Genomic DNA, 27,930 nt, shown 5'->3' with positions numbered 1-27,930 from the left:
GCATCAAAGTTCTAGTCCAAGTCATGGGAAATGCAACATCAAATTTGTCATTAAATTCATGCAAAATCCTCATGAAATCATGTAAAGTGCACAATGTATGCTGGAATCAAGATGTAAGTGAATATCTACCCAAAACTAGCTTATTTTCTAAGGAAATGCATGAAACTACCTAAAAACAGTAAAGAAAAGGTCAGTAAAACTGGCCAAAATGCCCTGGCATCACAACACCAAACTTAAAGCTTGCTTGTCCCTAACCAAGTACTAGAACAAGAGAATGATGAATGGAATGCCAAGAGAAATGAGTCATTCTTGTGGAGGTCTTGCCCCTGGTTTTATGGTGGTTTCATGCATAGCAACTTAGGTTCATTCCTGGCTTTCAGACCTTTATCATGTCCTAGAACACTCACTGTGGTTGCATCCCATGAGACTTTTATTCATTGATCCTTTTATTGTTATTTCAGGGCTTATTTGTGTTCTTAGGCTAAGTGCTCTATAAGGGGGCGACTCTTTAAGATAAGCTTTCCGCCAACACTCCCGAACCAGTTGGTTCAAGGTGCTAGGTGTTAAGACACCCCTAAGGACTTACTCCCTCAAGTCTCTTTCCCCCATACATACACACCACAGGCATATAGTTTATTTATTTTCTTTTCTTGAGACCTTGGTGTCCAGCACCCCTTTGGGTTACTAAATGCTCTGTAGTGAAGGTTACTCTTGATAGTGGACTTTCAACTGATAATCCCGAGTTAGTTAACCCAAGTTACCAAGTGATAAGGCACCCCTAAGAGCTTATTCATCCAAGTAGATCCCTCACACAAGAGCACCACAGACACATGCCTCAAGATTAAAACCATTGGTGCCTAGCCTTATTGCTTACTCTTTTTCTTTTATTTTTCAACCTTTATTGTTCTTTCCCTTTTTCTTATTAGGATCTTCTTATTTAGCTAGTCTCATGGGGTGTGTCTCAAGCATAGTTTTCCTGACAGATAGTTGTATTCCCACCTTATGGTTGAACCAACTTAGCTAACTTATGACTATACCATAAACTTATGAACTTACTCCATAGTATGAACTCCTCTCTGATCTTTTGAAATACACATTCTCTTTTTCATTTGATTCAAAGGGAAAAGCATACAAGTAAGTAAAGAGATGATGCAGTGACATAGAGACTAGCAAACATAGACCTATTCAACAAAAAAACTTTAAAAGACAGAATTGAAAAGGTTCAAACTATTATGGAAGCAGGTTCTATTTCATACAAGATCTTCCTTATTCAAAGCATAGAAAAAGATGGACCAAAGAAGGAACTCCACCACCTTTTACTCATGTGGTTGCCCATGCTCTCCTCTTTGCTTGTCCTCCTTGTGTCCCTCTTGAGTGCTCGTACTTCCATTCCCTTTGCTTTTTCCAATCAACTTCTTCCAGAAACCACCATCTTCCATCTTCTTCTTTAGTGTTTCCTTCTGCTGTTTCACCTTCCTTTCTTCTTGTTCTACAAAATCTTTTTGGACCTCATCATATGTAGGGATAGCATAGTTTAGATGATGCATATGACTAGACATGTAGTTCAACTTGGCCTGAGTGTTTATGTTGAACTCCTCCCTATGTAGTTGCCGTCCTTCATTAAGTACAGTGAACTCATTGAATGCTTTCATCTGAGCTATTTGCCGCTGATTGAGTTCTTGCAAGTGCTTATCTTGACATTCTTGCCTCTCAGTAACTTGGTAGATGGCTTGAGTGAGCTGGGAGTATTGTTCCTGTTACTGCTCCATTTGTTATTTCTGCCATTCTTCTTGTCGGCTCATCCAGTTGGACTGAAGGTTTAGTATTTGCTCTTGTCCTTCCATCTGTCTCGTCCCTAAATCTTCAATGGCTCTTAGAAGGTGGTTTATATTCAAGTCGGCTGGGTCATGATGCTCTTCTTGTTGGTATTCTTCCTGATGATGCTTCTCTTGGTGAGCTCCTTCTTTCGCTTTTAGCTTCCCTATTTGTGGCCTTCTTTGTTGCTGAGCAGGTGTAGTATAGACCAGACGCTGGATTGTCATTAGCCTCCCAGGGTTCACCCAGCTTGGATTGCTATCCTCAAAGACCACCTTGGCCTTTGTGCACAATCTGAGAATGGTGCTGGGGTACCAAAGTCTGGCACCTGATTTAAGCTTCTCAGCTGAATCTTGAATTCCTTCAGCTATCAGTTAATGCACATTGATTTCTCCACCTTGTACTAGGCAATGTACCATAGTTGCTCGATTAATATTGACCTCTGAATTATTTGCAGCTGGGAGGATAGACCTCCTCATGAGTTCAAACCACCCCTTGGCTTCTGAGCTAAGGTCTCCCCTCTTGATGAACCGGGGTCTCCCATCTACATACCTTTCCCAGTCAGCTGCTATAACACAGATGTCAGTCACGATTTCTGTGAGCTCATCATTGTCTTGGCTTTTACTTATCCTTGCATGATAACTGGGCTCATCAAAATGTGGTGATTTCAGCTGAAGAGTTCTTATTATAGCATTTGGGCTGAAGTCTACCTCCTTTCCTCTTACATAGCTTTTGAAGGTTGGAGCCCTGGTTTTGTCTTCTCTAACCACATTTGCATAGAACTCTTTGATGAGGTTTGCATTGATCTTCCCCTCTGGATCAGTGAGCCTTTGCCACCCTCTTTTTTCAATTTTCTCCTGAATCTGTGGGCACTCGTCTTCATTGAATTGGAAGGTCAACTCGGGCAGTATCTTTTTGAGCTTTATCCGCTCAAATTCTCGTTCATGGAAGGCAGTTTTGAATCTCTTCTCATCGAAAGGAATGCTCTCCATTGGTTCCTTCCTTTTTTGCCTCTTGGAGCTTGACGATGCCATGAATTTGAGTTGCTGTGTGAGGGGATTGGACGGTAAGGATAGATGAGGAATTTGGTTGGTTAGGATGAGGTGTGATGAAGAGGTTTTTGGACGCCGAAAGTGTGAAGTGTGGAGAGTGGGAATTTGAGTATGAGGAGTAAGTATGCACTAGGACTCACTTATATAGGGAGATTGTGAGTGAATGGAGGGTGTGGATTGATGGAATGGTTGCTTGATGGACGGTTGGGGTTGTGCATGGAAAAAGGACAAGGATCATCACTTTATGAGGGTTATTGGTTCGGCCTTCAAGATTCTCCTTTCTTCAATGTTGCATGGCAACATTTTCCAATGCATTCCTTCTTGAGACAAGTGTGTAGTTTCTCTTCATGAAGTGGCCGAACCCTTCTCATTTAGTTGTCCAATCAATCTCCTTCAATGTTCCTCTCCTTTTCCCTATAAAGATAAAATAAGAAAAGTAAGAATTAATATTATAAAAAAAATTTTAAACTTTACGGCTAGAATAATAAAAAGAAGAAAAGATTAGATTGTTTATTCATGAATTCTAACTAACTGTGTATCCTTATATGCACATTGGTGGCACCATGGGGTGACACCAAACTTAGTTTGGAGCACTGTGATGAAAAGTTCTGTTCAAAGCTCCAAGATTAGCATGCTCTCAGCTGCATTCATGCTTTCTTGGCACGCTTTGAACACCAAACTTGTTCTTCACTATATACTGCAATATAAGGATTTCACCAAGTGTTTGTCAAGTTTGGGTTAGGATTCATGAATATTGACTTATTCACTATTTTCTAAAAGTATATAAAACATGGGTTGCCTCCCATGAAGCGCTTCTTTAGCGTCACTAGCTTGACGTTTCTCCCTCATCAGGGTGGTTGGTAATGCTTGAAGTCCTCCCCTCTTACCGTGGACTTATATCCATTGGTTGTATCAATGATCTCTACATGTTCCAAGGAGAGAACTCTGTTGATAGCGAAGACCTTAGGTAACTAAGATGGTACAGTGGGGAGATTAGGGAGGATATCTGGGAAGTAAGCTGAGATCACTTTATCCCCTGGAGAGAAGTCCTCTGTAGGAATCTTCTTGTTCCTCCACCCCCTTGGTACCTTCTTCTTTGTCCCTTTTGATGTTGCCTTGCTCTTTGTGATTTCTTCTTCTAAGGAAATTTTGTTGTTGTCCCCACATGTCTCTGGTGATTTAGGTTCCTCCAACTTTTCCTTGAGCTGTGACAACTGCTTATTTCCTTGTTCATCAACCAAGGGCTTTCCTATATGGGCTGGTTGTGCTTCAGTGCTTGCTTCCTCTTTTAGTATCCCATTATGATCTTCGCTTGGTTCTTTGTTCTCTTGGTCTGCTTCTTGTGAGAGTTTGAAGACATTGAAGCTGAGTCGTTCATCATGAATCCTTAATATTAACTCCCCTCGCTCCACATCTATGAGTACTCTGGCTGTAGCTAGGAATGGTCTTCCCAATATGATTGGGTGAGTGTAACTCTCTTCCATGTCCAATATGACAAAGTCTGTTGGGAGGAAGTATTTCCCAACTTTTACCAATACATTCTCCACCACTCCTATTGCTTGTTTTTGAGTTTTGTCATCCAGCATGATGACTACATCTGTGGGCATTATCTCATTGATCTGCAGCCTCTTCACCAGGGATAAGGGCATTAAATTGATGCTTGCTCCCAAATCGCAGAGTGCTTTATCAAACATTATTTCTCCTATGGCACAGAGGACATGAAAACTCCCTGGATCTTTTCTTTTTGTAGGAAACTGTGGTTGAATGAGGGCACTGCACTCCTTGTTCATCACTTTAGTTTGGCCTCCCTTGAGTGAGCTTTTCCTGGGAAGCAGCTCCTTCATATACTTGATGTATGCAGGCATTTGTTGAATAGTCTTGATGAATGGTATGTTGACATGCAGAGATGCAAACAAATCTAGAAACCTTGAGTATATTCTCTTCTTCACAGCACCATTGAGCAGTTGGGGAAAAGGTGCATAGAGTCTCAGCAGCTCCTGTTGTGAGATTTCCGGTTCTTGATGATCTTTTTCCTTCTTCTCTACTGAGGTATCTTCAGGTTGTTCTGACAGCTTGCTTGGCTTGTCCTCAGTCTCCTTATCACTTATAGTGACCATCTTACAATCTTCCCATCTTACTTTCTTTGTTTCACCTCTCGGATTCTTCTCTGTGTCACTTGGGAATCCATCTGTGGGTTTGGGAATTTGCTCAGAGAGATACCCCACTTGAGATTCCAACCTCTTGATTGTGTCTCCCTGGTTCTTGAAACTGGCTCGCACTTCCTCCTTGAACACCTTGTTGTCTTGAATCTCCTTGCCTATGCTTTCAAGTAGATTCTCAATCCTTGAGAGTCTGTCATCAAATGATTGTAGATCGGGATTAGAGGTGGAAGGATGAGGTAAGTTATTTTGGTTTTGATGTGGATGTGGAGAAGTGTTGTTATGGGGGTGTTGATATGGTCTAGATGTGAAATGTTGGTGGCTTGCATTGTTGGGATTTGGGCGTCTTTGATCAAGGCTTTGGTCTTGTTGATTTCCCCACCCAAAATTTGGGTGATTCCTCCATCCAGGGTTGTAGGTCTTGGAGTATGGATCATGGTTTTGCCTAGGTGAATTTCCAATGTAGTTGACTTGCTCCTGACTTCCCTCTGCTTCTTCATTCACTCCTTCTTGGGTTGTTGATGAAGTGGAGATTGCTGCTACTTGGTTCCTCTCCATCTTCTTGGTTAGGTCAGCCAGCTGCTTGGTAATGAGCTTGTTCTGAGCCAGCAGAGCATCTATATTGTTTAGCTCCATCACTCCTCTAGTGTTCCCTCGTTCGGAAGCATAGAAGTAATCATTCTCTGCTACAGTTTCAATGACATCTATGGCCTCCTTAATGGTCTTCTTCTTGTTCAAAGATCCACCGGATGAATGGTCTACGGCCTTCTTTGACTCATAAGAGAGCCCTTCATAGAAAATGTGCAGCTGCACCCATTCGTTGAACATGTCAGGTGGACACCTCCTTGTCAGGTCCTTAAACCTCTCCCATGCTTCATACAAAGTCTCACCATCTTGTTGCCTGAAAGTTTGGACCTCAGCTCTCAGCCTATTAATTCGTTGAGGGGGATAGAATCTTGCTAAGAATTTGTTCACCACATCTTCCCAAGTTGTCAAGCTCTCCTTCGGGAAAGACTCCAGCCACTTGGCTGCCTTATCCTTGAGTGAGAATGGAAATAAGAGCAGTCTATAGGCGTCAGGATGAACACCATTAGACTTCACTGTGTCACATATTCTCAGGAAGGTGGTTAGATGTTGATTGGGGTCCTCTTGGACACTCCCTCCGAACGAACAGTTGTTCTGAACAAGGGTGATGAGCTGTGGCTTCAGTTTGAAATTGTTGGCGTAGATGGTTGGCTTTTGAATGCTACTTCCACAGTTTCCTGGGTTTGGATTGATGTAAGAGCCTAAAACTCTTCTATCCTCCCCAGCATGATTTGCTCGACCTCCTCCGCCATGGTTGTGAGTCTCTTCTTCATGATGGTTTTCCATGTTTTCTTCCATGTTTGGTTCAAAGTATTCCTCCTCTTTCTCAGCACCAACTACTCTTTTTCCTCTTGCTTCCCTCCTTAATCTAAAGAAGGTCCTCTCAGGTTCAGAATCAAAAGAAGTTGAAGCACCGCTTCTTCTCCTTGTCATACAACCAACAAGTTCAAGCAAGGAAAATAGATGCAGAAAGTATTTCTGTTAGAATGGTTGTTAGTGTGAGTGATGCAATATATCAAACAGTTAGTGGGTTAGTAAAATGAATGGTAAATAACTAAAAACCAAAAAGTAGGGGAAGGGAAGAAATTAACTAAAACTGAAAGTAAATTTCTCAAACAGAAAATTAAATCAAACAAAAATAAAATGCTCAATCTAGTGATCCTCCAATTTAATCATTGTTGATGCACAATCAATCCCCGGCAACGGTGCCATAAACTTGATACACGAAAAACTTGTCTCATAACAAATTTCCTTCGGCAAGTGTACCGAATTTGTCGTCAAGTAAAAACTCGCAATAGAGTGAGGTCGAATCCCACAGGGATTGATTAATCAAGCAACTTTAATTAGAGGAATGTTCTAGTTGAGCGAATCAGAATTTGGGTTGAGAATTGCAGAAAATTAAATGGCAGAAAAGTAAATAATAGAAAAGTAAATGCTAGAAATAAAGAGCTGAATGTAGATGACGGAAAGTAAATTGCAGAATCTTAAATGGGAATGGGGTAATTGCTCATAAAAGTAAATGACAGAAATTAAAGAGAATGGGTAAGATCAGAAATGGGGAGTTCATTGGGCTCAGGAGATGTTGCATTCTCCGAATCAATTTCATTTTTATCTCTTCCTCAATCAATGCACTCATTAATCTCCTTGGAAATCTTAAGTGATCGAATTACGATTCCTTGTAATTCAATCTCTCAAATCTTGATCAATAGCCAATTCCTTGGTCAATTGCTCATGAGAAGAAATGAAGTATGGTCACTGATTATACCACATATATTTCCCAAATCAAGTATTGAGAGGATTATAGTCACATATCCATCCAAACCCAATTTGGTCCAGCATGAGAAAGCATTTCTAGCATGATCTCTTCATTCCTCTTTCAAGGTTCAGAAGAGATCCAAGTTTGAATAGCTTCTTTTCTAAGATAACTACCCAATTGGATGAAGATCGAAAGCTTTCAAGAAAAATCAAGAGGAAAGATAGAAGAAGAATAATGAAAACTAGTATTGATCCATCAAATTACAACAGAGCTCCCTAACCCAATGAAAGGGGTTTAGTTGTTCATAGCTCTGGAAAATGAAAACAAAGATGGAGAATACATGATGAAACTAGAAGTGTAGAGAAAGTAAAATACAGAGAGTAGTTCTATGCCAAGAGGCTCCCTATAATTTCCAACTCTCCTTTTTCAATTCAAAGCTACTCCTATATATACCACTCTTCTGATCTTCTAGTTGGCTCTTCAAGTCTTGGGTATGGGCCTTTGGATCTTGAGTTTGAAGCAGTTATCTTCTTCATTGGGCTTGGCTTTACTTGCAGAAAGAAAGTGTGAAGTGGGCAGAGACTTTAGCTCAGGACGTTAGTGGTGTTAACGTTCAGTGAAAATATGGGTTTGAGAACGTTAGTGATAATTACCTTTTTCACTAACGTTCCTCACCAGAGTAAGAGCCACGTTAACTTCAAGGTTAGTGGTACAAATGTTGCCACTAACGTTGCCTCTATGTCCTTCGCACACGTTATTGGGACTCACCTTTCCCAGTAACGTTGAGAAGTCTCCCCCTTCCTTACGTTAGAGTCCACGTTAACTTAGTTAACGTGGCTCTTTTAACTTTGGCTTGCCAACCTTCGAGAACGTTAGTGACACTTACCTTTGTCACTAACGTTCCAATGTGCCCTTAGCTCCCACGTTAGAGTCCACGTTAACTAGGTTAACGTGGCCTCTAACGTGGCTGTGCTAGCCATCTCCAACGTTAGTGACAAAGGTGAATGTCACTAACGTTGGCTCATCATCTCTCCTCCTCACGTTAGCTTCCACGTTAACTAAGTTAACGTGGCAGTTAACGTGGCTCATTGTGGCTTGTGTGGCCTCCTTCCATCGTTAGTGACAATGTTAGGTGTCACTAACGTTGGCGATCACCTTCCTTCTTCACGTTAGCTTCCACGTTAACTAGGTTAACATCGGAGTTAACGTGGCTTATTGGGGCTTGTGTGGGTTAATCCCATCGTTAGTGACAATGTTTGGTGTCACTAACGTTGTCGACCACCTACTTTCTTCACGTTAGCTTCCACGTTAACTTGGTTAACGTGGGAGTTAATATGGCTTATTGGGGCTTGTGTGGGTTAATCCCATCGTTAGTGACAATGTTTGGTGTCACTAACGTTGTCGACCACCTACTTTCTTCATGTTAGCTTCCACGTTAACTAGGTTAACGTGGGAGTTAACGTGGCTTATTGTGACTTGGCCAACGTTATTGACAAAGTTGAATGTCACTAACGTTGGCTTTCCCTTTACCTCTTAATGTTAGAGGCCACATTAACTAAGTTAACGTGGCTCTTAACGTGGCCACTTATGAGCTTGGTCCAACGTTAGTGATAATGTTAAGTGTCACTAACGTTGGCTCCCTTTCCTTTCTTCCACGTTAGAGTTCACGTTAACTTAGTTAACGTGACTCTTAACATGGGCAATGATGGCTTCGAGAGCGTTATTGGTGATTACTTTTCTCATTAACTTTGCAAGTTACTCCCATTCCACGTTAGTGCTAACGTTAGTGTAACTAACGTAGCCACCAATGTGGTTCTTCTTTGCATCCTTTGTCCTGAAATCAAACAATAAAGTGCATTAAAGTTCTAGTCCAAGTCATGGGAAATGCAACATCAAATTTGTCATTAAATTCATGCAAAATCCTCATGAAATCATGTAAAGTGCACAATGTATGCTGGAATCAAGATGTAAGTGAATATCTACCCAAAACTAGCTTATTTTCTAAGGAAATGCATGAAACTACCTAAAAACAGTAAAGAAAAGGTCAGTGAAACTGGCCAAAATGCCCTGGCATCACCCACCGCCGCCGCCGTCACCGCCCAGCGCCACCCCTTTCCCCCCTCCCTTCCCCTATTACCCCTACCCCCATTACACCACCCCCTTTCCCTCCCTTCCTTCGAACAGCACCCACCGCCGCCGCGCCACCCTCTTCCGCCGTGCCGGACGCCACCGCCGTCATCCCCAGCCACCTTTCTGCCCACTCTCCTCCATTCGCCTACCAGGTTCCGACGAACGCCACCCTTCTATCCTTCGTAGTTAATTCATATTTTTTCTGTTTATGTTCGTCATTAGGCTAGTTAGATATGCTTGTTGTTGTGGATTTTAGGTTGTTAGGTAGCCTAGGATGTGGTTAGTGGATTTAGGTCTGTTTAATTGCGCTGTTCGTGTTTCTTGTTTTATTCTGCTGTTGCTATGATGATTGTAATGTTCATATGCTGTACTTTCTTGTTTCTTGCTGCTCTGCACACTGCATTTTCATGTTTATATTCCCTATATGTAATTGCAGCTTTAATTTTAATTCATATGAACTATTTGATTGCTGTTTATTTTTCGGGACAATCCAATTTTAGCCGAGATGCTGCCCAAATTTCTATAAAATATTTTCATTCATGTTTTGGTTTTGGCATTTTGAACTCTGCTTTCCTCTGCTTTAACCAAACCAATTCATGACTGCCAGGGCATGCTTTCTTATCCTTTTTTATTTCCTGGTTCATAATTTGCATTTTTGATGTTTGATTCCAATTTTTGCTATTTCTATATCTATTTGAATCATCATCAACCTGTTTTCCTTATTTGGATATGAGTTACTTATAGCTTCTAACTATGAATACTTGTTACTTGGAATATTTTCATTATGCCACTTACTTTAACCCGCTTTTTACTGACTCACTAATGTTAACTTCCTAACTCTTTTTCAATTCTAACCAACCTAACCTTTCAAAACTTCTCTTCTGATTTTCTTTCACTTTCTTTTAACATACTAACCATGGCATGATGTTAATTTTTCTATTTAACATGAATTCAATTACATTTTGGATTGTGATTTCTTCTTTTCAAACTTTTAACTCCTATTCAATCCTTAATGCACATTTACTTAGCTCATATTCATTACTCTCCTGCTCCTTTGCCACTATGTGCTTCTTTTGTTAATTGCCTCCTTGTTTTCCTGTTTTTATTATATCCTTGAATTCTGTTTTTCAGGATGTCGGACTCCCACATAAAAGGGAAAGGAAAGGCAACAACTGGCAAACAGAAAAGAGGAGAAGCCTCTATGTCTATCATAGATCTCATGCATGATGCCTCCTTGCAGGAGAAAAATTTTACCCCGCAGGAGAAGGCCGACCAGCTAATCCCTACTACTGATCCAGTAAAGTTTGCAAACCGATACTGTGAGCTGAGGTATCCGGTGTTTGTAGCCTCCAGGAACCTATACCTGGAGAGAACTTTGAAGATCCCTGAAGAACTCCAGCAATACACCTCTGAGCAAATCAAACAAAGAGGCTGGTTCTTCCTAGAAAGACCCCTGACTGAGGTCAATGCATCTTGGGTTCGTGAATTCTACTACAATTACTTCAAAACTTCCCTAGATGCAGTGAACCTTAGAGGAAAGCAGATTCTGGTCACTGAAGAGGCCATTGAAGAAGTTCTGAAGCTTCTGCCTAAAACTGATCAGCTGGATGGTTATCAGAAAGCTGAGGAGGATATGCGCTTCATGCTATTTGATTGGGATGCAGCAAAGGCCCGGATAGCCCTTGACCCGACTGTTCCTTAGATTATGGGTCAGAACACCACCATGCCAAAGGGAATCAAGCGGATTTACCTGAATGATGAGGCTCGGCTATGGCATCAGATACTTAGCAACTTCATTATGCCGAGTACTCACGAGACTGAGATACCAGCCGCTATGATTACTCTCCTTTGATGTGTGATGGAGGGTAAGGACCTATACCTGCCACGCTTTATCCGGTACTATATGGCCAGAGTCCACGTCCGAGGCACTCTTCCCTTTCCTTACCTGGTTACACAGCTAGGCCGTCGAGCTGACGTGCCTTGGGAGGATGCTGATGAAAAGCCACCTGCTGCAGAATGCAAGAAGATTATCCCTCACAGTAGGAACTTTCTGGCTTTGGGCTACAGACCTCCATTCATCACTGCTACTGCTGACACAGCCACACCATCTGCCGGCCCCTCTTCTTCCACAGCTACCCCTGCCACCACCACTGTACCTCCACCTGCCCCAGAGCCCATCTATCATCTAGTGCACCGCCGTTTCGACGGCTTGACCAGATGGAGCGTCGCAACAAGCGACGCTATGAGCACCTGAAGTTGATGATACACTCTGGCGACATCCCCTCCGAGCCTGACACACCATCTGAGGCATCTGAGGAGGAGGCGGATGATCACGAGGCAGAGACTCATCCACATCACGAGGCAGAGCAGGCAGGCACCCAGCAGGCAGCATCACATCAGTAGGCTCCGCCTCAGATTCAGGCTGTAGACCCCGAGATCCCTATCCAGTCAGCACCTCCTCTGCAGCAGGCTGATCCTCAGACCACCACCACAGAGACCTCAGCTACCCACCCTTCCCGTGATGACACCCCTTCACACCCTGCTTGAGTGAACATCGAGGACGATGCTACATTTTAAGTGTGGGGAGGTCGCCATCTCTGGCATTCTTTTTTTGGTGAACCACTACATACTCTTTTTATTTATTTTGCTACTTTTCTGTATTTTTCTCTTTATTTTTATTTTTTATTCTCTCAGTACTTATATATATTACTATTTTTATGTATTTATTCTACATGTTGCATTTTAGTTCATATTTTAGCTATTTAGTTTAGTTGCAATTCTAACTTATTAGTTATAGAAATTGTGGATTAATTAGAAAAGTTTACCCTTTTTAACATAAGATAGCTTAGTTTAAATTGAAAAATATAAAAAGGAAGTAAACTAGGAACTTGAACACAATAGAAACAATCCACACACCTTGTATATATAGCATTACATGTTAGTTAGTTAACAATATTTCATCAAGGAGAAACACTAGAACTTTAAAGCCATTCAATATAAGTTTTACATTGAGAATAATGGGAATTTTTAACTAAACCTGCATGAAATACATAACTGATAAATGATTTTTGAGCTAGAGAACACACAGCCTGTGAGTTTTGAGCTTAATTGTATGGTTACATTCAAACCATAATATTTTATTCATGTGTGTTCCGCCCTTCTTTTTTATTCTGATGTTCTTTACTTTGTTTTAATCTATATGTCCAATTATAGAATAGAAATACATACCAAGAGAGTGATTGAGGCCATTATTTGATTTTAGCTCACTTATCCCAAAATAGCTTACCTTTTACATCACCCTTGTTAGCCCCCTTGAGCCTTTAAATCCCTTTTTTTTTCTATAAACCACATTACTAGCCTTAAGTAGAAAAACAAAATAAAAATCCCAAGTTGAATCCTTGGTTAGCTTAAGATAGGAAGTATGTATGGTTTAAATGTGAAAAAACCTATTGGGAACATGGATGATAAAAACAAAAGATAGAAAACAAAAGTTGAAAAGAATAAAATAATTCAAAATAAAGAGTTTTGGGAAGCATGCTCATGTGAAATCAAATTAACTGAATTACCATGTGCATTAATATATATATATATATATATATATATATATATATATATATATATATATATATATATATTCTTCAGTATTTAAATAAAGGGGACACAAAAGAATTCCCCAAATGAGAAATAAAGTAATGCACATGGGATAAAAATAATAAATATTGAAACATGAGCATGTGACATCCAAAGTGGGAAAATATGGGAAAATAGGTAAAGAAGCTTTGCTTCAGAAAGTATGTATGTTATGTGAGATCTTAGACTAATTAAGGATTCACTTATTAGCTCACTTAGCCTTATAGATATACCCTTACCTTTACCTTGGCCCCATTACAACCTTTACTAAAGACCTCATGATTTTTGGTATGTCTATATTCTATAATTGTTGATTGGTTAGATGAAGAACAAAGTTAAAGAAAGTAAGGATAAAAAGAAGAATAGAGTGATTAACCCAATAAACACTGAGTGATTAGAGAGTAAACACAAAATCCAGTGAGGGTTCAATAGCTCATTAACATATATCTCTGTTGAAATTATTAATTGTCTTGCAAGTTTATAAAATGTTTTTTTTTTCATCTCAATTGTAAAGGCACTTTATCAATTATCTAAGGTTTGGCTATATATATATATATATGACTCCTTGAGAATGTGAATTAATTCAACCACATGCAAGCTTTATATACAAGTGAATAAAAACTAGAATTGCATGATGCATCATTCATCTAGGTAGTTGCATTTAGATTAGATTGCATTGCATGACATTCCACCACTTCAACCTAACATTACTCTTGGACTTAGCATGAGGACATACTATTGTTTAAGTGTGGGGAGGTTGATAAACCCATATTTTATGATATATTTTGTGCTTAATCCGAGTGATTTATTCAATCCTTCACCCACTTATTCATATTATTTGCATGGTTTTACTTTCCCTTCTTTATTATGTGATGTATGTGAAAAACATGTTTCCTATGCTTTAAAATTAATTATTTTAATTACCTTTATTTCCATTCGATGCCGTGATTTGTGTGTTGAGTAGTTTCAGATCTTCTAAGGCAGGAATGTCTTAAAGGATGGAAAGGAAACATACAAAAATGGATGGAAAGCATAAAATGGAGTTTGTGAAGAAACTGGCATCCACGCGATCGCATGGGCGACGCGGACGCATGCCAAGCGCGAAGAAGCAGCGACGCGGCCGCATGACTGACACGACCGCGTGCCTTAAGCAGAACACATATGACGCGGTCGCATGACTGACACGACCGCGTGACAGAGGCCACGCACCAGAAATTGCAGAAAATGCTCCCAGCGAATTCTGAAGCTCTTTTTGGCCCAAATCCAAGTCCTTAAAGCATAGACCAGAGGTTATGAAGTTGGGGAATGCATCCATTCAGAGAGACACCACTTTAGTTTAGATTTCATGATTTAGATTTAGTTTAGAGAGAGGTTCTCTCCTCTCTCTTCTCTCTTAGGATTAGGATTTAGGATTTTTCTTAGTTTTAGGAGTGACTCTCGATCCCAGGTTCAATGTTCTTTTACTTTATATTTATCTCTTATTTTTAGATACTTTAATGCTTATATTAGTTATGTTGCCTATTTGGCTTATGCTACATCCATGTTACAGATTACTCTTTTGAATTAATGTTATTTGAGGTATTTCAGTTTATTATTGCTTTCTTTTATTTACATTATTGTTATTCCCATCTGAAGACATTTTTATTCCAATAGATTTATTTTTCTTCTTTTGGTCTTGGTTAAGAAATCAGTAACTCAGGAGTTATCAAACTCAAACATGAATGATAATTGTTATCTTAGTTAATTAAACTGAAATTCAATAATCCCAATCTTTTCTTAGGAAATAAATAGGATTCGAAGATCAAACCAATTAATCCCTTGACCTTCCTTTATTTTAGTAAAGGTTAACAAAGTGGAATTAAGATTCAATTCTCATCATCATTGATAAGGATAGCCAGGATAGGACCTCTAATTTCTCATACCTTGCCAAAAGTTTATTTACAGTCATTTATTTATTTTACTTGCCATTTAAATTACTTGTTCTTCATTTACTTTAATTGCTAATTAAACTATTCATTCCTCATTCTCAAAACCCCAATTTACAATCTCCATAACCAATAATAAGAACATACTTCCCTGCAGTTCCTTGAGAAGACGACCCGAGATTTGAATACTTCGGTTATCAATTTATTTAGGGGTTTGTTACTTGTGACAACCAAAACGTTTGTACGAAGGGATTTCTGTTGGTTTAGAGACTATATCTACAATGCGACTGTTTTTATAAAATTCTTTACCACCATAAAATCCCAACGTCAAAATGGCGCCGTTGCCGGAGAACTGCAATTGTGTGCCTTATTATTGGTTATTGTAAATATTTTCTTTTACTTGTTTATTTGCTTTTATTTTCCTTCTTTATTTCTTTTAGCTACTATGAATTCTCACCCCTTTCGCTTTGAGTTTGGTTCTATTGTTATTGAAAGGAATGGAAGTTATAACAGGAACATGCATCAAGGTCAGAGCAATCAAAGATGGATGGAGCCAAGAGGATCTGATCAACCCTTTAGGCAACAACACCCTCCAAGATATTATGGACAAAGACCATTCTACAATGCATACCAAGCAATTATACATGGTGGACAACCTTGTAATTACCAACAAGCCCCACCCTTTGCTTATAGACCATCCTCTCATCATAACTCCGAACCACCACACTCACAAGCTCCTTTTCACCATTCACCACTGTATGATCCTCATTTACCCCAATTCCAGTCCAATCACTCCCAAACACCACCACTTCCCCCTGTGCCATATCCAAATCTATCACCCCGAGAATCAGAGGTTCGCTTCAAGGAAACAGTAAATCGACTTCAAACAACCCTTCATCAACTGGAGCAAGCAGTAGTCAATTATCTTCTAGACGTTCGAACATTCAAGGACATCCCACAGCCCCATGTGGACAATCTAATGAAGAGCGTAGCATGAAGAAAATACTAGAAACTCCAGTAGACAAGACAGAGCATGGCTTCGTGCTGGAACAAGAAGAGGAAGCTGTTATTATTGAAGAGGTGTTGAGACAAATTGAGCCAAAAGGCTGCTGCAACACTTGACACTGAGCTATCATTGAGAAATAAGTTTCTAAGCAAAAGAAAAAAAGAAAAAGCTAACAGGGATCAATAAAAGAACAAGGCATTATAGCAGCAACTCTGGTGAATCCTCAAAGAGACATTTCATATCTGTCAGCTAAGAATAATTGAGCTGCATCTTATCTGCATAAAACCCCATAGTCCAAATTCTATTACCTGCTAAATAAGGACATATATACTTCTCTGTTTTGTTTTATTTCTTCTCATGTTTAGTGCTTGCTTGGGGACAAGCAAGGTTTAATTTTGGTGTTGTGATGACAAGTCATCTTATGCTAGTTCTACAAGCATTTTTCACTTGTTTCATTAGGTTTTATGCACTTTCTTGCACAATAAGTAGGAGTGGAATTTCATGATTATTTTGAATCAATCAAACATCATTTATTTTACACAAAATCATAAGGTTTATGCTAGAATTAATTAATTTTATGAATGATGTAAAGACCTTGTGATATTGGTGAGACTTTGATTGCTTGTTTGGTTACTTGTAGGTGAAGAAATGAAGAAAAAAACAAAGCAAACAGTAAAGCGTTACGTTCAAAAAGGAAGCACCACGCTCAATAGCAAACAAGGCTAGCGTTCACTTCCAAAGTGAGTGCCATGCTCACTTAGTTACCTCTTTTGTGGATTTCAAGCTTTGGGGGAGGAAGCCTTGTGCCATCCGCACTAAGCAGTGCACAAAATTAGAGCGTAGCGCTCACTAAGGCAGTGCTAATGAAGGGAAGGCGCGCACCAAATGGTGCAGCGCTCAAACAAAGGAGCCTAACGCTCAATAAGAGAGCGCCAAGGAAGAAGGGCGCGCTTCAAGTGAGGAAATTGGCACCAAGGGAGAGCGCTCAATAAAGGAGCGCAGCGCTCACTAGGAGAGTGCTAGGAGGCAACATGCGCACCAAAAGGGCACGCTGAAGGAGTAAACGTAGTGCTCAATTAGTCAACGGAGCGCTCCACTGGAAGGAGCACCAAACTCCCCTAACCCACTTCAAACAATTGCCACTCGGATCCACTTTTTCAAGGCCAAACCAAAAAGCCCACTCCAAGTGCTTAATGACTGAAAATAGAAAGTGTATAAATAGGAGCAAGTTTGATTTGAGAAAAAACTTTGGAGCTCTTCTTATTTTTCCTTTCTAGAATTTTAGAATTTGGGGGAATTGGGATCAGATCTAAGTTTGCTTTCTGTGTTCATTTTTCTTTTCTTCTGCAACTTCTATTTTCGGTTTTGTGTTTTGAACTCAGATTGAAGAACTCCACTGAAATTCTTCATCTGAGAATCATCTTTTACTTTTCCTTTTTATAGTTCTAAGAATTGGAAATTGGATCTCAATCTTCTTTTCTGTTTTCATTTTATTTCTTCTGCAATTTCTTCTTTACTTTTTGGTCAAGAGAGTAATTGAGATCTAGATTTACTTGCTGTTCTTGTTACTCTCCTGCAATTGTCAAATTTCTCTTTTAGGATTTCATAATTGAGCTAAGCTTTCTTGCTGTTTTGATTCTTCTGCAATTTTTCATTTCTGTTTTAGTTCTTCTGCAATTTCTCTTCATCTCATACTTCTTTAATCCACTGCACTTCTATTTTCTAGTTAAATTTGAATCCCAATACCCAAATCCCTTTATTCTTAATGCAATTTAAGTTTCTTGACAATTTAGATTCAGCAAATTTTAATACCTTGCACTTTAAGTTTCAGTTGTTTACTTTTCTTGCAATTTAAGTTTCAGCACTTTTACTTTCTTGCACTTTAAGTTTCTGCAATTTACTTCTTCTGCACTTTAAGATTTTGTCAATTTACCTTCTCCCTTTTATTTTCATGCAATTTTACTTCTGTTAATCAGGTTTCACTCAAATCATCAAATATTCGCTTAACTAAATTCATCACCATACTAAAGTTGCTCAATCCATCAATCCCTGTGGGATCGACCTCACTCTTGTGAGTTATTACTACTTGATGCGACCCGGTACACTTGCCAGTGAGTTTGTGTGGAATCATTTTTTCCCTCATCACAATCCTACCTTGACCCTAACTCCATTACAACCCTTGAAAAGACCTCTTGATATGTGTATTCGTGCATTAAATTTTTGTTAATTGGTAGAAGAAGAACAAACCTTAGAGAGAAAGATTAGTAGAGAACCGAGAGAATCGACCCTCAAACACTAGAGTGATTAAAGTGTATACAATTCCAGTGAGGGTTCGATGCTCAATTCTTTGTTTCCGGCTTTCACGAGCTTTCTTCTTGCAAGTCTACTTATACTTCATTTTATGATTTGAATTAGTGAGATCCAATTCATATTTGTTCTTGAAAGATTTATTTATTTTTAACCAAGTAGGTAGAAGCATTTTTGCATGTAGTTGCATTCATATAGATAGGGTGCATTTAATAAGTCCTACAATCCCTCTTCACTCTTTTAGTTCTCTTGAGCTTAGCATGAGGACATGCTAATGTTTAAGTGTGGGGAGATTGATAAACCACTATTTTATGGTTTATTTTGTATTAAATTGAGTAGATTTTATCAAATATTCTCACACTTATCCATATAAATTGCATATTTTTAAGTTTCCTTCCTAATTTTGTGCTATGATTGAAAACATGCTTCTTTGGCCTTAAATTTGCTAATTTTAATCCTCTCTTATTACCATTCGATGTCGTGATATGTTTGTTAAGTGTTTTCAGGGTTTATAAGGCAGGAATATCTTAGAGGATGGAAAAGAAGCCTGCAAAAGTGGAAGGAAAACAAGAAATTAAGGATTTCAGAATCTGGTAGTGATGCGCACGCATGGACGACACGTACACTTCACTAGTGCAGCAGACAAATGACGCACACAAAACACTGGGGGCGATTTCTGGGCTGCTTTTGGCCCAGTTTCAAGCCCAAAAATAAAGATTAGAGGCTACAGAATGGGACGAATCAAGGAACTATTCACTTTTTATTCATTTACACTTTAGGTTTAGATGTAGGTTTCTAGAGAGAGCCGCTCTCTAGGTCTTATGTAACACCCTAATTAGCCTAAGCTTTACCTCGCGTCATAAAGCAAATGTCAATCAGAGATTACGACAGTTCTAAGCTCATACATAATATATATATATATATATATATATATATATAGAATAGTATAATCTAGAAGCCCGATGAATGATATAGCTCAAAACAAGATTTCAAAAGCATAAAACATTCTACCAAAGCTGCTATCTTAAGGCACAAGAAACATATAAGATATAACAAAAGATAAGTATATAATATCATAGGAAACTAGCCACGGCTCGCGGAGTTTAAGCCGGCTAGCCATATATAGATATACAGGACCAGACAGTAAAAATAGCTTATACAAGTTTTGTTCTCTCAATACACACGCCTCTAGGCAAAGCAAAATACAAAAGTGAGAGACCTATACAAAATAGACCAAAAGACTCAAAAAGATGTCCTGATCCTCCGCTTCTGTTACCAACCAAACAACTCACCGAGGTGGGTTGCGACCTGCATCTGAAAAACACAACAGAAATATGGTATGAGAACCGGAGGTTCTCAGTATGGTAACAGTGCCCAGTGATGTAGGATATAAGACCCCGGGATGCCAAAGGCAATCCTAAGCTCCATATCCATCACAAGATTTCAATCTTAAAGCATACTAAAAAAGATAAGCATAATATATAATCCTTAACATAAATGAACCGGGTAATCTATCTTAGGGAATTTCTACTATAATCAAACACCAATGTCCCATAGCCTTCACCAACCGATCCTCCATGCGATCCCATCGCCACCGCCTTCCGAACCTCCTCAATCCCAGTAGAAAACACAGGTAATATACAATGCAAGTAAAACACAAGTAGAAGCATATAAGGCAAATAATTCAAATAGCAAATAGGCATGGTATACAAATATGCAAGCCATTTCAAGTAGCCAAAGCATACAAACAGATAGAAAATGCATATGATGAATGCCTGTCCTACTCGCTGTGATATCACATTGTCGGTTCAACTTCCAACCCGACATATCTCCATGGAGACGTCGCCCTTCGGAATTCTCATATGGGAACCCCCGAGATATAGTGCCCGGATCACTGTCCAGGTACCAGCGCCTACACGCTCTATTGATCCGAAGGGATGCGAGCGAGATACTCTTGCCACAGACCTCGCATCTCAATGCAAGTGGGACGAACCACCGCCCTTACGCCGCCGCCACAACCTCGACAGGAGGGATCCAACCGCCGTCCCTACCGGGCACATAGCGTCTCTAATGAGCGGATAATTTATACGCTTTTTGGCATTGTTTTTAGTATGTTTTTAGTAGAATCTGGTTACTTTTAGGGATGTTTTCATTAATTTTTATGTTAATTCACATTTCTGGACTTTACTATGAGTTTGTGTGTTTTTCTGTAATTTCAGGTATTTTCTGGCTGAAATTGAGGGAATTGAGCGAAAATCAGATTCAGAGGTTGAAGAAGGATTGCTGATGCTGTTGGATTCTGACCTCCCTGCACTCAAAGTGGATTTTCTGGAGCTACAGAACTCGAAATGGCGCGCTTCTAATTGCGTTGGAAAGTAGACATCCAGGGCATTCCAGCAATGTATAATAGTCCATACTTTGCTCAAGTTTAGACGATGAAAACTGGCGTTCAACGCCAGCTCTCTGCCCAATTCTGGCATCCAGCGCCAAAAAAGGATCCAAAACCAGAGTTGAACGCCCAAACTGGCACAAATACTGGCGTTCAACTCCAAGAAGGACCTCTACACGTGCAGCACTCAAGCTCAGCCCAAGCACACACCAAGTGGGCCCCGGAAGTGGATTTATGCATCAATTACTTACTTTTGTAAACCCTAGTAGCTAGTTTATTATAAATAGGACCTCTTACTATTGTATTAGACATCTTTGGATCCTGGATCGTATTTTGATCCTGTGATCACGTTTTGGGGGCTGGCCATCTCAGCCATGCCTGGACCTATCACTTATGTATTTTTAACGGTAGAGTTTCTACACTCCATAGATTAAGGTGTGGAGCTCTGCTGTTCCTTAAAGATTAATGCAAAGTACTACTGTTTTCTATTCAATTCATCTTATTTCGCTTCTAAGATATTCATTCGCTCTTCAATCTGAATGTGATGAATGTGACAATCATCATCATTCCCTATGAACGCGTGCCTGACAACCACTTCCGTTCTACCTTCGACTGAATGAGTATCTCTTAGATCTCTTAATCAGAATCTTCGTGGTATAAGCTAGATTGATGGCGGCATTCAAGAGAATCCGGAAAGTCTAAACCTTGTCTGTGGTATTCCGAGTAGGATTCAATGATTGAATGACTGTGACGAGCTTCAAACTCGCGATTGCTGGGCGTAGTGACAGAACGCAAAAGGATAGTAAATCCTATTCCAGCATGATCGAGAACCGACAGATGAATAGCCGTGCCGTGACAGGGTGCGTTGACCATTTTCAATGAGAGGATAGGATGTAAACTATTGACAAGGGTGATGCCTCCAGACGATTAGCCGTGCCGTGACAGGGCATTTGGATCATTTTCCCGAGAGAAGACCGAAAGTAGCCATTGACAATGGTGATGCATTACATAAAGCCAGCCATGGAAAGGAGTAAGACTGATTGGATGAAGATAGCAGGAAAGCAGAGGTTCAGAGGAACGAAAGCATCTCTATTCGCTTATCTGAAATTCTCACCAATGATTTACATAAGTATTTCTATCCCTATTTTATTAATTACTTTCGAAAACTCCATTATTATTTTATATCTGCCTGACTGAGATTTACAAGGTGACCATAGCTTGCTTCATACCAACAATCTCCGTGGGATTCGACCCTTACTCATGTAAGGTATTACTTGGACGACCCAGTGCACTTGCTGGTTAGTTGTGCGAAGTTGTGAACCATGGTATTGGCATCATGTTTTTGGCGCCATTACCAGGGAAAGAAAGAGCGATGAATTTTACATAATCAAAGTGTAATCACAATTTCTGCGCACCAAGTTTTTGGCGCCGTTGCCGGGGATTGTTCGAGTTTGGACAACTAACGGTTCATCCTGTTGCTCAGATTAGGTAATTTTCTTTTTGTTTTGTTTTCAAAAATTGTTCAAAAAATCTTTCAAAAATTTTTCTTTTGTTTTCGAAAAAGAAAATGTTTTCAAAAATAAATTATTCTATGGCTTCAAAATTTTTTTAAGAATGAATTCTAGTGTTTCATGAAGCATGAGAAGCCTGGCTGGCTGTAAAGCCATGTCTAAATTCTTTTGGACTGAGACTTCCACTCATAAGTATATGAAGTTGGATGAAATATCAACTATTGTATACATGAGAAGTATCTATGTTTGCTGAAGCTTGGGTGGCCATTGGCCATGTCTAATTCCTGGACTGAAGCTTTAGACTAAGAATGCAAGATTCCTGGAATTCATATTAAAAAATTTTGGAATCCTTATTTTTCTTTTTCAATTAATTTTTCGAAAAATCCAAAAAAATTTTAGAAAATCATAAAAATCAAAAATATTTTTCTGTTTCTTGTTTGAGTCATGTGTCATGTTATAAGTTTGGTGTCAATTGCATGTGCATCTTGTATTTTTCGAAAATTCTCATGCATTCATAGTGTTCTTCATGATCTTCAAGTTGTTCTTGGTAAGTCTTCTAGTTTGATCTTTGCATTTGCATGTTTTGTGTCTTTTCTTGCTTTTCATATGCATTCTTGAATTCTTAGTGTCTAAGCATTAAAGAATTCTAAGTTTGGTGTCTTGCATGTTTTCTTTGCATTAAAAATTTTTCAAAAATATGTTCTTGGTGTTCATCATGATCTTCATAGTGTTCTTGGTGTTCATCTTGACATTCATAGCATTCTTGCATGCATCACATGTTTTGATCCATAACTTTCATGCATTGCATCATTTCTCTTGTTTTTCTCTCTCATCATAAAAAAATTCAAAAAATCAAAAAAAAATATCTTTCCCTCTTTTCTCTCATAATTTCGAAAATTAGATTTGACTTTTTCAAAACTTTTTAAAATCTAGTTGTTTTTGTGAGTCAAATCAAATTTTCAATTTAAAAATCTCATCTTTTTCAAAATCTTTTTCCAAAATCAAATCTTTTTCATTTTTCTTAGTTATTTTCGAAATTTTCAAAAATATTTTTCAAAAATCTTTTTCTTAATTTTACATCATATTTTCGAAAATAACAATAACAATTAATGTTTTGATTCAAAAATTTCAAGTTTGTTACTTACTTGTTAAGAAAGGTTCAAACTTTGAGTTCTAGAATCATATCTTGTGATTTCTTGTGAATCAAGTCATTAATTGTGATTTTAAAAATCAAATCTTTTTCAAAACTAATTTCAATCATATCTTTTCAAAAATATCTTCTTATCTTATCTTTTTCAAAAATGTGATTTCAAAATATCTTTTCTAACTTCCTATCTTCTTATCTTTTCAAAATTTGTTTCAACTAACTAACTAACTTTTTGTTTGTTTCTTATCTTTTTCAAAACTACCTAACTAACTCTCTCTCTCTAATTTTCGAAAATCCCTTCCCCCTTTTTCAAAATTTCTTTTTAATTAACTAATTATTTTAATTTTTAAATCTTAATTTTCGAAAACTACTAACCTTTTTCAAAAACTATTTTCGAAAATCACTAACTCTTTTTCAAAAAAATTATTTTCGAAAATCCTCTCCCTCTCTCATCTTATTCTATTTATTTATTCATCTACTAACATCTCTCCCTCACTCACAAAAAAAATCCGAACCCTCTCTCTCTCTTTCTGAGTTCAGATTTTTCTCTTCTTCTTTTCTTCTACTAACAATAAGGAACCTCTTTACTGTGACATAGAGGATTTCTCTTCTTTTCTTGTTTTCTTCTCTTTCTTATGAGCAGGAACAAGGAAAAAGGCATTCTTGTTGTAGCTGATCCAGAACCTGAAAGGACTCTAAAGAGGGAACTAAGAGAAGCTAAATTACAACAATCCAGAGATAACTTGATTGAAAATTTCGAACAAGTAAAGGAGATGGCAGCCGAACCCAACAACAATGCAAGGAGAATGCTTGGTGACTTTACTGCACCAAATTCCAATTTACATGGAAGAAGCATCTCCATTCCTACCATTGGAGCAAACAATTTTGAGCTGAAACCTCAGCTAGTTTCTCTGATGCAGCAGAACTGCAAGTTTCATGGACTTCCATCTGAAGATCCTTTTCAGTTCTTAACTGAATTCTTGCAGATCTGTGATACTGTTAAGACTAATGGAGTAGATCCTGAAGTCTACAGGCTCATGCATTTCCCATTTGCTGTAAGAGACAGAGCTAGAATATGGTTGGACTCTCAACCTAAAGATAGCCTGAACTCTTGGGATAAGCTGGTCACGGCTTTCTTAGCCAAGTTCTTTCCTCCTCAAAAGCTGAGCAAGCTTAGAGTGGATGTTCAAACCTTCAGACAGAAAGAAGGTGAATCCCTCTATGAAGCTTGGGAAAGATACAAACAGTTGACCAAAAAGTGTCCTTCTGACATGCTTTCAGAATGGACCATCCTGGACATATTCTATGATGGTCTGTTTGAGTTATCAAAGATGTCATTGGATACTTCTGCAGGTGGATCCATTCACCTAAAGAAAATGCCTGCAGAAGCTTAAGAACTCATTGACATGGTTGCAAATAACCAATTCATGTACACTTCTGAGAGGAATCCTGTGAATAATGGGACGCCTATGAAGAAGGGAGTTCTTAAAGTTGATACTCTGAATGCCATATTGGCTCAGAACAAAATATTGACTCAGCAAGTCAATATGATTTCTCAGAGTCTGAATGGAATGCAAGCTGCGTCCAACAGTACTCAAGAGGCATCTTCTGAAGAAGAAGCTTATGATCCTGAGAACCCTGCAATAGCAGAGGTGAATTACTTAGGTGAACCTTATGGAAACACCTATAATCCATCATGGAGAAATCATCCAAATCTCTCATGGAAGGATCAAAAGCCTCAACAAGGCTTTAATAATGGTGGAAGAAACAGGTTTAACAATAATAAACCTTTTCCATCATCCACTCAGCAACAGACAGAGAACTCTGAACAAAATACTTCTAATTTAGTAAACTTAGTCTCTGATCTATCTAAGGCCACTATAAGTTTCATGAATGAAACAAGGTCTTCCATTAGAAATCTGGAAGCACAAGTGGGCCAGTTGAGTAAAAGGATCACTGAAATCCCTCCCAGTACTCTCCCAAGCAATACAGAAGAGAATCCAAAAGGAGAGTGCAAGGCCATTGACATAAGCACCATGGCCGAACCTGTAAGGGAAGGAAAGGACGTGAATCCCAAGGAAGAAGACCTCTTGGGACGTCCAGTGATCAATAAGGAGCTTCCCTCTGAGGAACCAAAGGAATCTGAGACTCATCTAGAGACCATAGAGATTCCATTGAACCTCCTTATGCCATTCATGAGCTCTGATGAGTATTCCTCTTCTGAAGAGAATGAGGATGTTACTGAAGAGCAAACTGCCAAGTTTTTTGGTGCAATCATAAAGCTAAATGCCAAATTATTTGGCATGGATACTTGGGAAGATGAACCTCCCTTGTTCACCAATGAACTAAGTGATCTGGATCAACTGACATTGCCTCAGAAGAGACAGGATCCTGAAAAGTTCATAATACCTTGTACCATAGGCACCATGATCTTTAAGGCTCTATATGACCTTGGTTCAGGGATAAACCTCATGCCCCTCTTTGTAATAGAGAAACTGGGAATCTATGGGGTGCAAGCTGCTAGAATCTCATTAGAGATGGTAGATAATTCAAGAAAACAGGCTTATGGACAAGTAGAGGACGTGTTGGTAAAGGTTGAAGGCCTTTACATCCCTACTGATTTCATAGTTTTAGATACTGGAAAGGAAGAGGATGAATCCATCATCCTAGGAAGACCTTTCCTAGCCACAACAAGAGCTGTGATTGATGTGGACAGAGGAGAATTGATCCTTCAATTGAATAAGGACAACCTTGTGTTTACAACTCAAGGATCTCTCTCTGCATCCATGGAGAGGAAGCAGAAAAAGCTTCTCTCAAAGCAGAGTCAACAAAAGCCCCCACAGTCAAACTCTAAGTTTGGTGTTGGGAGGCCACAACCAAACTCTAAGTTTGGTGTTGAACTCCCATATCCAAACTCTAAGTTTGGTGTTGGAGAGTCTCAACAATGCTCTGAACATCTGTGAGGCTCCATGAGAGCCCACTGTCAAGCTATTGACATTAAAGAAGCGCTTGTTGGGAGGCAACCCAATTTTTATTTATCTAACTATATTTTTCTTAGTTATATGTCTTTATAGGTTCATGATCATGTGGAGTCACAAAATAAATATAAAAATTGAAAACGGAATAAAAAACAGCAGAAGAAAAATCACACCCTGGAGGAAGCATCTGCCTGGCGTTCAACGCCAGAACAGAGCATGGTTCTGGCGCTGAACGCCCAAAATGGGCAGCATCCTGGCGCTGAACGCCCATAACAAGCATGGTTCTGGCGTTCAACGCCAGAAATGGCAACAAATGGGCGTTGAACGTCCAAAATGGGCACCAACCTGGCGCTGAACGCCCAGAGTTGTGTGCAAGGGCATTTTACATGCCTAAATTGGTGCAGGGATGTAAATGCCTTGACACCTCAGGATCTGTGGACCCCACAGGATCATCTCAGGATTTGTGGACCCCACAGGATCCCCACCTACCTCATCATCTCTCTTTCCATTCATGATCATCCCTTCTGTTTTCCATTTACCACTCACATCCATACACCCATTACCTTCAAAATTCAACATCTCTCTCCCACCCAATCCCACCCATATGGCCGAATACACACATCCATCCATCTCCTCCATATCTTCTTCTTCTTCTTCTATTCTTTTTTCTTTTGCTCGAGGGCGAGCAACATTCTAAGTTTGGTGTGGTAAAAGCATAGCTTTTTTGTTTTTCCATTACCATTGATGGCAGCTAAGACTGGAGAATCCTCTAGAAAAGGAAAAGGGAAGACAAAAGCTTTCACCTCCGAGTCATGGGAGATGAAAAGGTTCATCTCCAAAGCCCATCACTAAGAAAAAGATGGAGCAAGCAAGAGAACCCATTCATGGAGCTCAAGAGGCGTATGAAGCTCATCACCATGAGATCCCGGAGATGCCTCAAATGCACTTTCCTCCACAAAACTATTGGGAGCAAATCAACACCTCCCTAGGAGAATTGAGTTCTAATATGGGACAATTAAGGGTGGAACATCAAGAGCACTCCATCATGCTTCATGAAATAAGAGAAGACCAAAAAGCAATGAGGAAGGAGCAACAAAGACAAGGAAGAGACATAGAAGAGCTCAAGGACATCATTGGTTCCTCAAGAAGGAAATGCCACCATCACTAAGGTGGACTCATTCCTTGTTCTTATCTCTTCTGCTTTTCGTTTTCTATGATAAGTGCTTATCTATGTTTGTGTCTTCATTACATGATCATTAGTAGTCAGTAACTATGTCTTAAAGTTATAAATGTTCTATGAATCCATCACCTCTCTTAAATGAAAAATGTTTTAATTCAAAAGAACAAGAAGTACATGAGTTTCGAATTTATCCTTGAACTTAGCTTAATTATATTGATGTGGTGACAATGCTTCTTTTTTTCTGAATGAATGCTTGAACAGTGCATATGTCTTTTGAAGTTGTTGTTTAAGAATGTTAAATATGTTGGCTCTTGAAAGAATGATGACTAGGAGACATGTTATTTGATAATCTGAAAAATC

At 39.1% G+C, this 27,930-nt stretch overlaps 2 non-coding genes across 2 annotated transcripts; one reads left to right on the top strand and one right to left on the bottom strand.

Moving 5' to 3' along the window:
• Positions 1-5,852: 5,852 nt before the first annotated feature.
• LOC112739809 (small nucleolar RNA R71) lies at positions 5,853-5,956 on the top strand. Its single transcript, XR_003170747.1, has one exon. It is a non-coding gene; the product is annotated as a small nucleolar RNA R71 (small nucleolar RNA).
• Positions 5,957-24,581: 18,625 nt separating this feature from the next.
• Positions 24,582-24,689, bottom strand: LOC112739180 (small nucleolar RNA R71). The gene has a single exon (XR_003170117.1). It is a non-coding gene; the product is annotated as a small nucleolar RNA R71 (small nucleolar RNA).
• Between the last annotated feature and the right edge of the window lie 3,241 nt (positions 24,690-27,930).

This window comes from Arachis hypogaea, chromosome 13 (assembly GCF_003086295.3).
Source record: "Arachis hypogaea cultivar Tifrunner chromosome 13, arahy.Tifrunner.gnm2.J5K5, whole genome shotgun sequence".
Taxonomy (NCBI): Eukaryota; Viridiplantae; Streptophyta; class Magnoliopsida; order Fabales; family Fabaceae; genus Arachis; species Arachis hypogaea.
Note: the sequence above shows the minus strand (reverse complement) of the source record. Positions and strands in the feature narration are given on the sequence as shown.